Source organism: Pinus tabuliformis, chromosome 9 (assembly GCF_031772625.1).
Source record: "Pinus tabuliformis cultivar Carrire ecotype Pingquan chromosome 9, CPIR1, whole genome shotgun sequence".
NCBI classification, from domain to species: domain Eukaryota; kingdom Viridiplantae; phylum Streptophyta; class Pinopsida; order Pinales; family Pinaceae; genus Pinus; species Pinus tabuliformis.
The window spans coordinates 1,816,408,232-1,816,426,527 of NC_142307.1; positions in this window are offsets into that span (position 1 = coordinate 1,816,408,232).

An 18,296-nucleotide genomic window follows, 5' to 3' on the forward strand; every position below is an offset into this window, starting at 1 on the left:
ACAATGAAAAACACAAAACAAAAAAAATAAAAATAAAAATAACAAAACATAAATAAAAATATATACTAAAAACAAAACATAAAAAATAAATAAAAAAACAAAAAAAAAAACAAACATCAAAAATAAAAATCAATCATAAAAATGGAAATAAAAAACAAAATTAACCAACAAAAAATAAGAATTAAAAAACTAGAAAAAAATTACAAATTATAAACAAATAAATAGTAAAAAACCCATATTAAAAAAAAAAAATATATATATATATATATATATATATGTAAACTTAAAAAATTTGGGAAAAGAAAAAAATAAACATTATAAAAAACTCTAAAATTAAGTAGGCAAAAATAGAAAAATTAAAAAAAAAAACATTAACAAAAAACTAAAAAAAAACTGAAAATTAAAAACAAACTAGATTTTTAAAAAAATAGAAAATTAACAAAAAAATATTAAAAACTAGTGAAATTAAAATTAAAATGATGATTACTTATATATATATATATATATATATATATATATATATATATATATAAAAGACAAAAAATAAATAAAAAATTGTTTCATAAACAATAAAAGAATTTAGAAAAAATTAAAAAAAAAAAAAATTATATATATAAAATTAAGTAAGTAAAAATAGAAAGATTAAAAAAATCATTAGCAAAAACTAGCAAAAAAAAAAATTTAAATTAAAAACAAACTAGATTAAACAAAATTAGAAAATTAACAAAAAAAATAAAAAATAAAATTACTATTAAAAGCATTTAGAAAAAACAAAAAAGACAAAAATAAGCTCAAAATATTAAAAAAAAAAAAAAAAAAAAAAAATTCAAAATTTTAAAAACATACGTCTTTTCCAATTAAAAAAATTAAATTAAATTAAAAAACATTCTAAACTTAAAAAAAAAAAAATGTGTTTTTGATTTTTAAAAATAAAAATAATTTTTTTTTTATTAAATTTTCATTACATATTTAAAAACAAACAAAAAAAAAAATCATTAAAAATTTTTAATAAAAATTATTAAATTTTAATTTAATAAACAATTTTAATATAACTTAAATTTTAAATCATTATAATAATAATTAAATTATTAAAAACACTTATTAATAAATTTAATGTTTGTATTTTTTTTAAACGATTTTTTTTTTAATTAAAAAAATATATATATTAAATTTTATTAAAAATTAAACTATTCAAAAAATTCAACAAAATTTTTTAATAAGAATTAAATTTTAATTTTTTTTAAAACTTTCATTTTATAAAAAAATAAAATGAAAAAAAAAATTAATGTGCGCCCCCGGCCGCGCCACCCCCGAGCGGCCCAAAAAAAATTAAAATTTAATTTTTATTAAAATTATTTGATAATTTTTTTTAATAATTTAATTTTTAATAAAATTTAATATAAATTTTAATAAAATTCAAAATAATTTTTTTCACATAACAAAAAAAATATATATATATCGTTTTAAATTGTTTTTTTGGTTTTTTCAAATAAAAATTGTTTAATTTTTTTTTAATTTTTTGTTTTTAATAAAAACAAAGATGGTTTAAAAAAAAATATTATTTATTTATTTTTAAATAAAATATATATGTTTAATAAAAATAATTGCAGTTTTTTTTTTTTAATAAAAATTACGCGCTTTTATTGGGTTTTTTTTATAATTTAAATTTGTTTTTGTGTTTTTTTTTATATTAATTTTACCAGTTTTTTATTTTTTTTCCCTTAATTTTCTATTTTTATTTTTTTTTAAACTAGTTTGTTTTTAATTTTTTCCTTAGTTTTTGCTAATGTTTTTTTTAATTTATCTATTTTTACTTACTTAATTCTATAAATATATATTTTTTTAATTTTCTTTTTTTTTTTCCAAAGTTTTTGATGGTTTGTGAGATATTTTTTTTTTTTTACATTTTGTATTTTTTTTTAATATTAATTTTGCTATTTTTTTAATTTTTTCGTTATTTTTCTATTTCTTTTTTTTAAACTAGTTTGTTTTTAATTTTTTTTTTCTTTTCCCTAGTTTTTGCTAATGTTTTTTTTTTTAATTTCTCAATATTTACTTACTTAATTTTATATATATATATATGTATTTTTTTAATTTTTTTTTTCTTTTCCAAATTCTTTTATGGTTTGTGAGATAATTTTTTTAATATTTTTTATTTTTTATTTTTGTGTTTTTTTACATATATTTTTATATTTTTTCAGAGACAATTATTTCATTTGGATTGAAAATTTAATTAATGATGTATAAATATGTAGTATATCGAAAATACAAAATATCGACTTTCTTCTTTAAATATGCAAATCAATAAAAACCCCACTACAAAAAAAATAAAAATAAAAATAAAAACTAGAAAATATGAAAAAGAAGACCACTTCCAAAATTATTAAATTTACGAAATAATCATTTACATTTCCTATGTTAGAAAAATTTAAAGTCAAAAAATAGGTCTTTTAAAAAAAGGGTCTGATGCAGAATAACCACTTTTTTAAATCAGCATGAAAATCACTACCATTCTAAAACACAATGTACATAAAAAAAAATTAAAGTTTCAAAAACTATGCTTTAAAAAAAACATGTGTGTTTTGCATCACCGCTTTTCAAAATCGGGTCACTTTTTTGTTATCTCTACAAAACGGGTAACAGTAGCAGTTCTCGTTTCATAGTTTACACTGTTCTCCTCATGCATTCAAACTTCTCATATTTTTAGTCGCCCTTCTGCCAGACTGGGTTGCCTTAGCTTCGATCATGCCTTGCCTCGCTAGCACTACGCATTTCCCGAAGTGAAGGCTTTGCCTTCTCTCCAGAAATTGCACAAATCTAGCAAGGCACTGACCTCCAGGCTTGCATTTCGCAATTCTTGGAGGCAGTGCCCTGTTGGCCCCAGAAACTGCACAATGTAGTTTGCTGGTTGTATGTCACTGCTGACTGAAATTGCGCATTGTGCAGTTTTAGTCCTCAACAAACTAGGATGGACTGTGCATTGCACAGTTCCAGCAGTAAGTTAGCCTCCTAATAGCTCGGACTATGCCTTGCGCAATTTTTGCAGTTAGTCTCCGACCTCCCGGCACAAATTGCGCAACCTTCATGATTAGTCACATAGGTATGTTGCAAGTCAATTCTCAAGTTCGTTTTGGTTTTCGACTAACAAATTGCTTTCCATGAGTGTTGCCATGTCTCTAGGTATCACAAGTGTTCATATATCTCTCAACAGCACAGGTACAATGGCTTCCAGGAGAGCAGAGTAGAAGACACTATTCAGAGCACACTTGGGGATGCAGTCGATCAAGTGTCTATGAACTTGCCTACCCACGAAGACATCAAGTTGTTCTTAAACAAGGACATCAAGATATGACGGCAGTAGCATCACAGCAAGAAGCACCATCAATAGTAGTTGAAGGTATCATACCAGATGAAACAAATGCAAGAGGAAGGTTGTTGACAACACAAAGGCAGAACAAAGTTGCAAGCTCAAGAAGATCCACTTGTGATGAAAGCAACTTTGGAGACTCAGGCTATGAGGTGACGACGCCACATGAATATCACACAAAGGCTGAGAACGGAACAAATAAGGAGTTGCATGTGTTGAAGCAATAACTCAAGGAAGAACAAGAGCTACATAGACGAGAGACTGAGTTGCAGCAGGAACAAGTACAATAGGGGGTGCAACATGCACTCACGGATGAAATTGTGCTCGTACAAGTTATAGATCCATCCTAGAAGTCGGTACGGAGTAGACCAAGTGAGCAGTGTTGTTGATCGCATGTAAAGGAATGCAGCATCATGCATGTCATTGTGTGCACGCATGTGATCCCACCCATTCGGCACACTCACTGAGGCGAAGACAAGAAGCAAGTCCGATTGGAGCTGAAAATGTACCTCGACAAGTTGATGCGCATGGCCACCAGCATATGCTCGGAGAGTAGCATACACACTATGCATCAACATGATGTCGGTCTGGTCGCACTAGGACGACCATGTGCATGTTATCATACAAGTTGGAAAGAGGAGCCATATCAGTGCACCCGGATGCAACGAAGGAAAAAGTTTGCTTCAGCAAGATGTCACCATTGAGAGCACGGATAGCCAAGCTTAGCATTATTTCATCACCTTCGACCATCACAAGCATGTCAAAGAGTTGGTCTCACCACAACGGCCCCAGTGTCAGTGATGTCTTGCATGGATTGTTCAAGCCATTTTGTCTCACATGGGCACATGTGCATTGTAATGTAACATCTTGTCAAATGAAAGTTCAAGTGTCAATAGTTTAATGTAACAGTCATAGAGTAGTTGAAGAGTCATGAGGGTAGATGAACGATCTCTAAGGGGAATGTCAAGGGTCACCCCACCCTTTGCTATAAACAGAACCTTATAACTCATTATATAGGATTTTGGTCAGCCAAGCTTCCGATAAGACTATCTTAGAGAGAGCTCGGGTAGTATTGTAATGAGCCTTGGCTTCTCCACTGCACAGAGCTAGTACATCTCTTTGGAGGAGCAGGCGGTTATGGCTATAACATTCCACTGTCAAAACTAGTGGTTGGAGAAGGATGTATTGTATGACTGGAGCTTACACTTCTTAATATAATAGAGCCAGCACATTTCATGCATATGTCATATTGTATTCTAGCTATCTTGTTTACTCTAAATGGTATATGTATTTGTTTTCTTACGCATGCATGTATGGACTATTTTGTATAAGTATGTATGAATCTTGCTGAAATGTGTTGATTGGTTTAGCCATCACTTTGGATTGTTAGCTAACTTTCTTTCCATTTTGTGATGCATCTTTGCTCGTGTGTTCCCTTCCAAACTGTGTGCTACCATAGGTTTCCAAGGGGTGCACTCACCCAACTCTCTGTGTGTTAGAATTGTTCATACACCTTCCTTGTCTTACTGCAGTTGTCACACCCTTGCTACCAACAGAGTTATCTTACTTGCCTCTGTATAAAACTGCGGTCAAGGTGTTACCTTACGACCCACCACTGGGACTCCTACACCAAACGGTCTGAGGTCTAATTGGGACTTCTTACAGGGAGATCCCCTAACATGTTGGCGGTTCCAACACCGTCAACACCTCACTATGATCATCTGTGTTTTTGAAATACTGACTTGGAGGATATTCTTCATCTTTCCCTTCTTCAGTGCTACCCTCATAGTCCTTATAATTAGGACTAAATGGAAAATTTGACTCGACTTTTATTGGATATTCTTCATCATGTGCATTGTCATTATTGCTCTCATAGTCCATAGGATTAGGACTACATGGAAAATGTGACTCTTTACTTACTGGAAATTCTTCATCCTGCCCTTCATCACTGCTGCTCTCATAGTCCTTAGGATTAGGACTAAGTGCTTCATCCTGCCCTTCATCATTGTTGTTATCATAGTCCTTAGGATTAGGACTAAGTGCTTCATCCTACCCTTCGTCACTACTACTCTCATATTCCTTAGGATTAGGACTAGGTAGAAAATGTGACTCTCAATTTATTGGAAATTCTTCATCCTGGCCTTCATCACTGCTACTCTCATAGTCCATAGGATTAGGACTAAGTGGAAACTGTAACTCTCTATTCATTTGAAATTATTCATCATGCTCTTCATCATTGCTGCTCTCATAGTCATAGGATTAGGATGAAGTGGAAACCGCGACTCTTTATTTATTTGAAATTCTTCATCATGATCTTCATCACTGCTTCTCTCGTAGTCCATAGGATTGGGACTAAGCGGACACCGTGACTCTCTATTCATTTGAAATTCTTCATCATGCTCTTCATTACTTCTTCTCTCGTAGTCCATAGGATTAGGACTAATTGGAGATTGTGACTCTCTATTCAATTGAAATTCTTCGTCACTGCTACTCTCATAGTCCATAGGATTAGGACTAAGTGGAAACCGCGACTCTTTATTTATTTGAAAATCCTCATCATGCTCTTCATCACTACTGCTCTCGTAGTCCATAATATTAGAACTAAGTGGAAACCATGACCCTTTATTTATTTGAAATTGTTCATCATGCCCTTCATCAGTGCTATTCTCATAGTCCTTATGATTATGACTAAGTGGAAGATTTGACTCTCTATTCATAGTGGAAGAATTTCCGTTATATTCATCAATATGAAGTTGTTGCACGACGAAGATGTTGATGCTTCACAAAGTGAAACTTCACTATCAGAAACGTCCATGCCTTTCAAATAGAAGAGGTTGAATGATACAAATGAACTCTCTCCTAATGATAATATATAGCTTAAAGAATGAAAATTTCCCTCCAAAGTTTCCCTCTAAAAATTTTCGCCGAAATTTTTCCCTCCAAAAATTTTGTTTCATGTATTTTCCTCCATAATTTTCTTCTAATATTTATTGAAAAAATTTAACTAAAATTTTCTTATGAAATTAATCTTTTAAACTAAATCTTTAAATTAAAATTGTAACTAAATCTTTTACCTAAATTAACTTTTTACTTAAACTATATAGCATTTACTAGACAATTGAATGTTTCTTTTAATTTTTATTATATCTTCTATCACAAATTTAAAATCAATTGCTATATCGCCATAACACGATTTATATGTTAGTTTTTACAATAAAAAAATTAATGCCACATTCACCATGCGGTAAAACAATTCTGTAATGTTCGCTTTATCATAATTTACTATGTCGCTCCCCGATCGGGGTGTGGTAGGTGCGAAGTGGTGACGGAATCCAAGATGGGCCAGAGGGTATGGGGACCCAAGGTGATAGAAGCCACCCAGCTGGCCCAAATGATAGAGTGGGTATTGGAAGACGTGAGGACACGAATGCAGGTGGGGCAGCATGCATGACAGGACAAGGCAGCGGATAGTACAGGGTTAATGTAGTTGTGGCCGAGGGTGGAGGAGAGAGACGGAGCTCTCGGGTCAAGCGCGAGGGCGGGCAGAAAAAACGATGGGAAGTGGCAAGACAAAAGAAGGAAACCCATGGCAGGAGCAGCCAGTGGCACGAGTGGAGTGATGGAAGGAAATAACAGAAGGGTCAGGGAAACCTCATCCCGAGTAAATCGAATGAGGGAATGGGCAAAGGAAAGAGGACGAGGGCACGTGGAGGACCATTTCGATGCTAGGCGAGGAAGCTGGATAGAAAAACAATAAGCTAAGGCAAACAGGAGAGAAGGCATTTGCATGCAGAGGGAAAAGGAGGAAGAACGTGCTATGGAAGGTTGTGGAAGCGGGCTGGAGAACGTCGAGCGGAAAATGGGTTTCGTCGGCAAGATTCGGTATGTTACCTTGGTCCCCATTCTTAATTGCATATTAAAAATGAATTTTACAGAGGAATCTATGTTGAGGGCTGAGGGAAGTCAAAACTCAGAACGATTCGAGACCTGTTCTGCTTGGGAAACTAGCATGGTCGCCTGCAGTGTTTTCTCCTGGAATTCTGTCGGGGTGAGGGGGCTCGGGAAAACTACAATGCATCCTTGGGTAGTGTTAAGGGCCAAAAATGTCTGCCTCAACATTAGGGGATAGCCACCCGATCCAGAACTTAAAGCAGGTCATTTTCCATTTGGTGTGGTGGCTCCGACTAGTTTAACTAGGTCCAGTTACCTTCTCCCTATCGTTATTGATTTATGATGTATCTGTAACTACCAATAGTTAGGGATATAAAATCACTTATTCTTGCTGATCGGACAAGAGAATGACCCTTAAGCTGATTTGGGTTTAGCCAAGCCACAACTAAAATTTTGCCTCTTTTGAGAAGAGGACTTAAAATAATGCAGAACTTAATCTAAATGTAAAATTATTTTATAATGTAAGCAAAATAAACTAATCTTAATCCTATCTCAATTAGGAAGATATAGATCTAATCCAAGCAAGAGCAAGATATTTAAAGTATTAGGATTTAAATATGTCTTGTTTATAATGAATATCAAGTTAATGAAACAGTTCAATTAATTGACATTATGGATACCAAAACACATCCTATTGAGACCTATTAACTGAAATAATCAGTCAACAACACTCAGGAAGAAATTCACAAAAATGTTATTGATTGTCAAATTAGTAAATCCAATAATTAAACAATAATATGTAGAAATAGTTCACAACACATTACCATTCACTAAATCAGTTTTATAAGACAGATTTCTGAGTAAATAGTTACTCAGAAATCAGAAATTAATTCATAAGAATAGGGATACATAATAACTACATTGAGACAAATTACCCATATTGACAAAAGTGCACAAACATGAATAAAATGACACATTCCTGTTATCATAAAAATGAAACTGATATTTGAAACAGTAGTATTAAAAAAATACCAATTTATTGCATCCATTTCTCTGTCCCTGGTCTCCAACAATCCTTTACATTGCTTGAACTTCTGCTTTCAAAGCTAGAGCCACAATAGTGCAAACTCTGTCCATCATACATAATTCAAGATACAAAATAAAAATCCTCAATAATCCCCAAATCTGAGATTTTATTTACTCCCTCTTACAACTTTAAATTCTTATTACAGAAGTTCTTTTAGAAGTCAAATTGCAGAGGAGAGCAACCCCTCATTACATTCTACAATTTCTTGTTTATAATATTTTCAAAGGTATTTTTGAGAGGAAAGTTTGTTGAACGTAAATCTGCCCTATCCAATTTTATTTGCTCAAAATTCCAATCTTTTAATTGCAGGATCATTCTTATTGATTGATATATTTTTCCTCCATATCTCTTCTATTGTTTTTCTGCAAAAAAAGAAATCAAAATAAATTAAGATGCAACAATAAAATCAAAATATCATTCTTGGCATTAAAATAAATCCAATCAAATTCAATTTAAATAAATAATTGAAAATAAAATATAATCTCTCTATTAATGCCTGAGATTGTTTAATTAGCCAAGAAGATTATTGATAAATGGATCTGCATTGAGAAGAGGTTTGGACAAATGAAAATGCAAAAATAAAACTCAGAAAATTGATTTTGTTTTGAAAATTCGGAGCTTGATCTTCTGTCTGATTTTCGACCCAATAAATGACCAAATCTGATAGTGAAACCTCCTCAAAAATGTTCTCCTTGATTTTATATTTCCAATGAGCCGTCCTGGGCCTCATTTGGCCAAGTAAAACTCAATCTATGAACCTTCAAAGTTGATGAGTCAAATCTAGCACAATTCTGGAATTTCTGTTGCTAGGCTAAAAAATCAGATTTTTAATTAAAAATTTAATCCTAAATTAGAATTCTAATTATCTAATAATTAATTCTAATTTATTATTAACTAAACTAATTATTTAATAAACTATTATTAATTAATCTTAATCTAACTAATTAATATAATTAACTATTTATAAACTAATTAATACTAAATAATAATTTAATTTTAATTTAATTAAATTTTATATATTAATTATTTTAAAATTTTATTTTAAAATTAATAAATATTAAATTTAATATTAAAATTAATTAACCTACCTACCTTCATTCCCTCACGTATCAGTGAAGCTTCAAAATAAAACATATGAGTGAAACTTTCAAAATAAAATATATAACCTTATGCAATGCCTTTTGACTTTTCACGATCGGCAATCAGCGTCGGGGGTATGTCGGGGGTATGGAAGTATCAGGGTTTCAAAATTATATGTGCCTATGTCGGGGGTATGGAAGTATCAGGGTTTCAAAATGATATGTGCCTATTAAAACCTCCGATCTGATCCAAAGCCTCGATGCAATCGAAAAAAAAATAAATAAATAAATAAATTATTATCATTTTTTTATTATATACATATTTTATGTATTAAATTTTATTTTAATTAAATTAATTATATATTAATTTATTTAATTAATTTAAAATTTAACATTAATTTCAATTTTGGTTTTATTTTTATGAATCTTAATTTCTAAACTATAGCCACTTTGAAAATAAAAATAAACTACAGCCACTTCGATGTTCTGGGTTTTGGAGATTAGTAATTAATTTGAGAATTGGAATAAATTACTAAAATCTCGATGCTTCATGATTTCGCTGTATAAGTAAAAAATGAAAAATGTTAGTGACAACTAACTAGGGGTTAATATTTAAAATAAATGCATTATTGAACTAATTTATTTACAAAAAAGGGATATTGTACATTTTGCACATTTTAACCCAGGCTAGATAAATTATCAGACTTCAAGGAGTGCCATTTACAAATCAGTTGTCCAAATGAGGCGAAACAAGTATCAATGGGAAGCTTATAAAAAAATGATTTTAACAAAGCAATCAAATCAAGAATCTAAAGAAAATGAAAATTTGACAAAAGCATAGGATAATCAACTTAGTAAAAATCCTAAAAGGTGTTTAGCCAAAAAATTTATGGAAAGGGTCCCCATTATTTGAGCTGAACAAGTCAAAAATGGGGGGGTTGTGTTTTACCTCAACAATGGCAACACACAGGAGAAGAACCAGTTATCTTTATTTAATATGAATGAGGTTTTCCCAAAATTCAAGTAAAAATAATTAAAGAAGAGAGAATTATGTTTGAAATGCTTGACTATGTTCATTAGTCTGAATAAAAACAAGAATCATCTAAGTGTAATTTTTCTTAAAATTCCTCATAAATTAAAATGTTTCAAAACTCTATATCAGTCATTAATTAGTTGTAAAGATAAAGCAGGGGCCACTTTACAGCTTAGCTTTTAAAATATACTCATTTGTCACATGTAGAGCCACTGCTGCTAGCAAATATCTCTAGTCTCGACAGGGTTACCTTTTAATCATCAATGATTTAGAATCTCATCTATTTAAGAATTATTGACCAAGAGATAAATACATTTATATATGTTTATTTTCTTTGAATTTTTTATTTATTTATTTTTTTTTAAGCCATTGTCCTGATTTGGTAGCCAGATAGTTGACAATGTCATTTACTGGTTATAATTAGACTGAACAAGCTGGCTTGTTATGAGACCCCTTGTCTTATAATTGTTTGCAATCATAAGCCATTACCCTAGTTTGTTTAGTAGTATTGGTAATGTCAGCCTATTTTTCCCCTATGATCATGATAAGCTGGCTCATGATGAGACCTCTTATCTTTAAAGTTTAGATATATTTCTGGGTTACACTCTAGAAAAAAATAAGACTTTTTGGGACAGGGAGAATCATTGACTCCTTAAGAGTTAAGAATGATAATTTCATAGTTAAAGGTGTTTTGCTGTAAAGTGTCTTTACTTGGTTAACAATAACTTTTCTTCACTGATAATAGAACTTTGAACGATATTAATAAGATTTTGAAATCTCAAAATGATTACAATTTTGATGAAAAAAGAAATTTCTAAGATTTTATGATACTTTGTCAACTTCTCTTGTTTTATAATCTCTTCCTTAAGTATGTCTACCTTTATAATAAGAAAAAAAAAATTAAGAGATTTAAGAAAAAGCTAATAAGTGACTATTAGCAGTTTTTTCCTATGTATGCTGACCATTGTTAGGTAACAAGAAGGCCTTCTATATAAATCATGGCAAACCAAAGGAAAATAATTCTTAAGCTAAAGTGAGAAAAGATATCAGTAAACAAAAATAAAAATGAAGAAATTTTAAAAATGGAAAGAAAAATCCAAGTTTTGAAAGATACCAATGTCTCAACAAAATAAGGTAAAGGAAGATAATCATGTAATCATTCCTTCTTATGTTGAAATTTAGAAAAATCATACCTTGCAGGGTTATAAATGTCTTAGGCTTTAGATAGCAATGATGATAAAATTCAGCCACAATGAAAACTTTCTATCTGATGTCAATTTTCTTGTTTCAAAGCATTAACTTAATCATTTTTTAATGAAAGGAATGGTTAAAGAAACAAACTAAAGGTTCAGAAACTTCCTGGTGTAGTTGTTTCAATGAAGATTATCGTTGTTTCTTGAAATAAAGCCAGCAGAAGAGTATAGAACTTCCAAAATATGTTCTGATGGATGATTGAAAGCCTCTATGAAGACCTGTAAAACATATTTATATGTCAGAAAAACAAAATTGAAACTAAAGTAATGCGATGGAAATTGATGGCAAAAGAATATATGAATCTTACCATTGGATGATTACTTTTGATATTACCTGAGAGGCATCATTTTCTCCAATACTAGCTAACTTCTTCTTTTAGTTAACATTAAAAACATGAAGAAGGCAAACTGACCAAAATCCTATAACCCAAAATCATTATTTATTTTATTTAAACTAAAGCAAGCAGTAAAATGCAAAAATGGAATGCTTAGTGTTCAAGGGAATTGAAATTAAAACCAATGCATCAGAAATGAGAACGAGAATTCACAGTAATGAATGTTCTCAAAATATTATAAGTTTCATATAAACTCCATTAATTGTTCAGATTTAAAACCAAATCCAAGATAATGAAATTCAAATGTGAAGATAGAGAAGTCTTGAATTTCTTTTTTAATTATGGAATTATATATTTAAAACTGAAATATATGAGAAATCAAAATGATTTGAATATGCTGCAAATTTGTCATCAACTGCGTTCTTACCATAGTGGTTACACAAGCTCGCTTTAAATTAACACAATGCCTTATCGGATGATTCACATTGCATGTAGAGGCATGTGTTGGAGTTTATCGCATCGGAGGTTACAATGGTAAATTGTCGATATGAGAACATGCGATGAGAACATGTGCGATGAGATGGAGCGATCACACCATTGAAGAAATGTTATATTTAGGATCGGGGACAATCATGTCGCACATCGCACATTGCATCTCGCGATTTATACTTTGCACATCGCACATCGCGCATCGCATATTCGAAATAGTGGTATGGCCATGAATAAAAATGCGATGAAGCGATTGCGATGAAGCGTATCGGAATATCAAAGAATAATCATGTTAGAAATGCCAATATCGGCGATGCGATGGATGACGTAGCTAATCGGCGATCGGCAAACTTTAAGTACTGAATGAAACACAATATGATTCTTGTGATGCCGATATGCGATGAATGACGTGGCTAATCGGCAATCGGCAATCTTAAACACATGATTTAACACTTCTTGATACGTTGTGCGATGAAGAGTGGACCCGATAACTTTATGATGGGATTTTAATAACATATCGGAGCTGAGACATCGGTCCTTTTAAAATTATGCTCTTACCACTATTACGATTGAACGAACGCGATATTTCTTGTGAACTGGATTTAAATTTGATATCGAGTACCGAATTATGTGGAAATCGCAATATTGGTAATTCGATTATCGAAGATCGATGATTCAAGATAACTGAAAATATATTCAACTGAAAAACTCTTATATGTGAAATGCGATATGGCATTTTATGAGAAACTGAATGAAGTAACACATCGAAGGTCTTGTATCAGCAATTTTTTATCAGTAAACACTAAGAATCGCTTGTAATGAGATATTGCGAATATATATCCACTGTAGTATCAGCGATCTGAAAATCAAGTTGAAACGTTTCAGACATAAATCTTGCGATATTGTTTTAAATTTCAATTGTGTTTTCTAATGAATGAAAGAAAAGTTAAAGAATACACAAATTCTAATGAATCACAAAATAAAACTTCCCTGAACCTGTTGCAAATTTGAAGTGGGTTTGCTGCTTACTTCAAGTTTTGAAAACAAATGAAAATCTGCAAATAAAACAGAACAAGAAAAATAAACTAAGGAAAAGAGAAACTAACAATAAATGAGAATGAACATGTAAATGCATACCTGGAAGGAAATTGTCTATAGATTTTACCTCATGAATCTTGAAATTCTTCGTTCGATTTATCAAAATTCTGACTTTGTTCAAAATCATCTTATTATTTCTTCTAAATTGGAGTGTGCAATCAGCCTAAATAAAATCTGTTTATTCATGTTCAAGAAATCTGAAACTCATAAAATTCATCAGAAATAAAATGAAAATATGCTTCCCTTTGAATTGTAACAATAATTTATTACCTCTGCTCATTCTGAATTAACTTGAGAAAAATCTGTATTGTTATAGTGACTGTTCAATAATGCCTTCAGTAAATAAATATGGTGTGTATTGCAACATCAGATAATAAACTAAAGATCAGAATGGGATAAAGCCACTGATTATGGAAGAATATCAACACAGATTTAAATGTGTGCATATAGCAGCACAGACATCCTTATGGTCATTTAAACAAATTCTTAGGAAGATAACATGAACTTCATGTAATTATAGTGAAAAGTTAGATTGACTAATAATGATTGAATTGGAATTAAGCTTATAATAAACAGTCATACATTTCATGTGATAATGAGATCATGAAGCTTTGTATCATCGAAACCTTCAATATATAAATTTCAAAAGAAAATATTATAAGGACATCTCGAAATGGAGAAAATTGGCTTTGAGGTAATTGGTGCCAAGTGCAACCTCAATTTAATTTAATCAAGACATTATTCAAAATAGGCAGAGTAGAGGTATTTCTGCAAGAAATTTTTTATTTTTAAAAAAAATGGGAAGCAAGAATTAAAAGTTTCTGATGAGAAGAAAATGTTTCACTGAACGTTTATGAGAAGCGCTGATTGCTTTGCTTTATTTATATCTGCAGAACTGTAGGAATAAATTAACTACATAAAACAAACTAACTAAATTAATTCTACTCATATTCTAACCATATACGTGAAAATGACTAAGTATAGTCATATTTCCAATGTACCCATTTTTTCATTTTAATTCCTGCATATATGTACAGTTCAACTGTTAGTAATAAAAATGCAAATCTAACTAAACTAAGGAAGATAAATTTGTAAATAGAATTTACAGTTGTTGTTAGCAACTTAATTAAAATCCCCTTCTCTTGAAATTTCCTTTCCAATTGAATACCAATTGGATCATAGAGATCTGAATGGATTTCTATTAATGATTGAAAAGGTTTGAAAAGAGAAGATAGCAGACCAGATTGTGGATATGAGCTTTTACATTCAAAGGCCTGGAAAAATTGTTAGTGTTATGTACAAATGTTAAACTATTAACAATCTTTCTTGAAGAAAAAATTTCCAAATAGTTTTCAAATAGGCTAATGAAAAATGGATGGAAATCTGTCAAATAAAATGGAAAATTATTAATTGGATTATATTGTTGGCCAGATTGTAAAAATACATTCTCTTGTTGACACTGCCTTTGAGAAGATAGAAGCTTTTGATAAAACATTAGCATTGATTGAAATTGAAATATTAATAGTTTTTTATGCTCATGATTATAATATGAAACTTCAATTTCCCAACAAAACAATACATCAATTGAGTGTTTACTATTAAAGTGCCCAATATGCCAGCGTAAAGTATCAAAAATTTGAACAATAAAATCAGAAAATAAATCTAATTTTAAACAAAATAAGTGAGGAAACAAAAATAAAATGAAATCGCTATTGGTACAACTAATGTTACAGCACAATTGGGATTGTTTTGAAATAATTTCTTTTTCACAAGGATTGGCCAGAATTATGAAATTTGAGAAATTGTCAATTCCAATTTGTGAATTAGAAAGAGTATTATGATTATGAGTAGGAATGAAAGTTTGATTATGATATGAATCATAAATTGGAGTGTTTTCTCGAACGATGAAATCATGAAGATAATTTGCTGCTCTGGAATGAGGATTGGTAGGAATAATTTCTAAATTGAAATGTTCCTCATTCTCAGATGTTATTTGAATTTTCTCATGAGGATAGTAATCAACATCCTCAATGTCAGAGTAATTATCATAAATGACTTCACAATATTCTCTAGAATTCCCTTTCCTTCCATCCAATATATCAAAACAAGGAGGAATAAAAATTTCATGTTCATAAATAGAAAAAGAATGATCAATAATTATTTCTATATCTTGTAGATCATCCTCTTTATTTTATAAAACATCATTAATACCAAGAGTAGAAAAATTACTATCATTAAAAATATCAGGATAAAGGAAAAAATGTGAACCTGAAACAATGCATTTAAAACTATCTCTATTTGAGAACTCTTGTGCATTTTGCTCATTGTAAATTTCAGATTGCAGATCATTCCTTTGCGTAGTCATGCTTTTTTGAAGAAAGTTGTTTTGCTGCTCTAATTTCAGCATTTGCTTGTAATGAAAGAATTCAGAAATTTGTACAGCAATTTGCATTTTACTATTCACTTTAATTGCTGCTTACACTTGTTCATTTGTGATCTGATTTTCTGAATTTAATACAAATTAATTTTCAGATTTCAAGGTATTTTTTCTCCAAAATTTTTGTTGTTGTCTTCTTGCATTTGATTAGAACTATTTTCTGAGCTTTGTGAAACCACTTCATCACAATTTATTTTCACATCCATATTGGAATTCTCATTTATGTTGGAAGGAGATGGAACAAAGCTTGAAATAATTTGATATGAATAGGGAATGGGAGGAAGAGAGAAAATATATTCAAACCAATCTAATGATTCTTCTTCTATAGGTTTATCTTCGATTTTGAATCTTAAACAATTCAAATGAAATCAAATAATTAAAATCTTTAACAGACTCATTTTCAAATCTTCGCAAATATTCAATTTCATCACATACCTGTTCATAATCACAGCCGTCAAATTTACGAATGAAAATTGTAACAAATTGATCTTGGCTGTGGACTGAGGCAACTGGAAGATTTCTACACCAGTTTCTCACTCTTACCGCAAATGTGAGAGTAAAAATTCTGCATAAAATGCCTTCATCAATTCCTTGAAAATCATAATTTGAAACTTTTTGAATAAATTGAAAGACATGATTAAAAGCAGAAGAATTTTTCTTACCATTGAACTTTCCCTGAGACAAGAGTCTTACCACTTCAGGTGGAGTATTGGAAAATGCACGTCAATGGATGCAACTCCAAATTGGAAGTTTAAGAGGAGCCATCGTGATTTAGATAAAATGTTAAAATTGAAAAGACCCCAATAGACAACAAGTTTCAGGCCCTCCTTCTAGCGCCAAAAATGTTGAGAGGGCCAAAAATGTCTACCTCAACATTGGGGGATAACCACTCGGTCCGGACCTTAAAGCAGCTCCTTTTCCATTTGGTGTGGTGGCTCCAATTGGTTTAACTAGGTTCAATTACCTTCTCCCTATCGCTATTGATTTATGATGTATCTTTAACTACCAATATTTAGGGATATAAAATCACTTCTTCTTGTTGATCGGGCAAGAGAATGACCCTTAAGCTGATTTGGGTTCAGCTAAGCCACAACTAAAATTTTGTCTCTTTTGAGAGGAGGACTTAAAAGAATACAGAACTTAATCTAAATGTAAACTTATTCTATAATGCAAGCAAAATAAACTAATCTTAATCCTATCTCAATTAGGAAGATATAGATCTAACCCAACCAAGAGCAAGATATTTAAAGTATTGGGATTTAAATATGTCTTGTTTATAATTAATATCAAATTAATGAAATAGTTCAATTAACTGACATTATGGATACCAAAACACATCCTATTGAGACCTATTAACTGAAATAATCAGTCAACAACACTCAGGAAGAAATTCACAAAAATGTTATTGATTGTCAAATCAGTAAATCCAATAATTAAACAATAATATGCAGAAATAGTTCACAACACATTACCATTCACTAAATCAGTTTTATAAGGCAGATTTCTGAGTAAATAGTTACGCAGAATCAGAAATTAATTCATAAGAACAGAGATACATAATAGCAACATTGAGACAAATTACCCATATTGACAAAAGTGCACAAACATGAATAAAATGACACATTCTTGTTATCATAAAAATGAAATTGATATTTGAAACAGTAGTGTTAAAAAAAATACCAATTTATTGCATCCATTTCTTTGTCCCTAGTCTCCAACCTTTACATTGCTTGAACTTCTGCTTTCAAAGCTAGAGCCACAATAGTGCAAACTCTGCCCATCATACATAATTAAAGATACAAAAGAAAAATCCTCAATAATCCTCAAATCTCAGATTTTCTCTACTCCCTTATACAACTTTAAATTCTTATTAGAGAAGCGCTTTTAGAAATCTAAAATTGAAGAGGAGAGCAGCCCCTTATTACATTCTGCAATCTATTATTTATAATATTTTCAAAAGTATTTTTGAGAAGAAAGTTTGTTGAAGGTAAATCTGCCTAATCCAATTTTATTTGCTCAAAATTCCAATCTTTTAATTGTTGAATCATTCTCATTGATTGAGATCTTTTTCCTCCATATCTCTTCTATTATTTTTCTGAAAAAAATAAATCAAAATAAATTAAGATGCAACAATAAAATCAAAATGTCATTTTTGGCATTAAAACAAATCCAATCAAATTCAATTTAAATAAATAATTGAAAATAAAATATAAGCACTCTATTGATG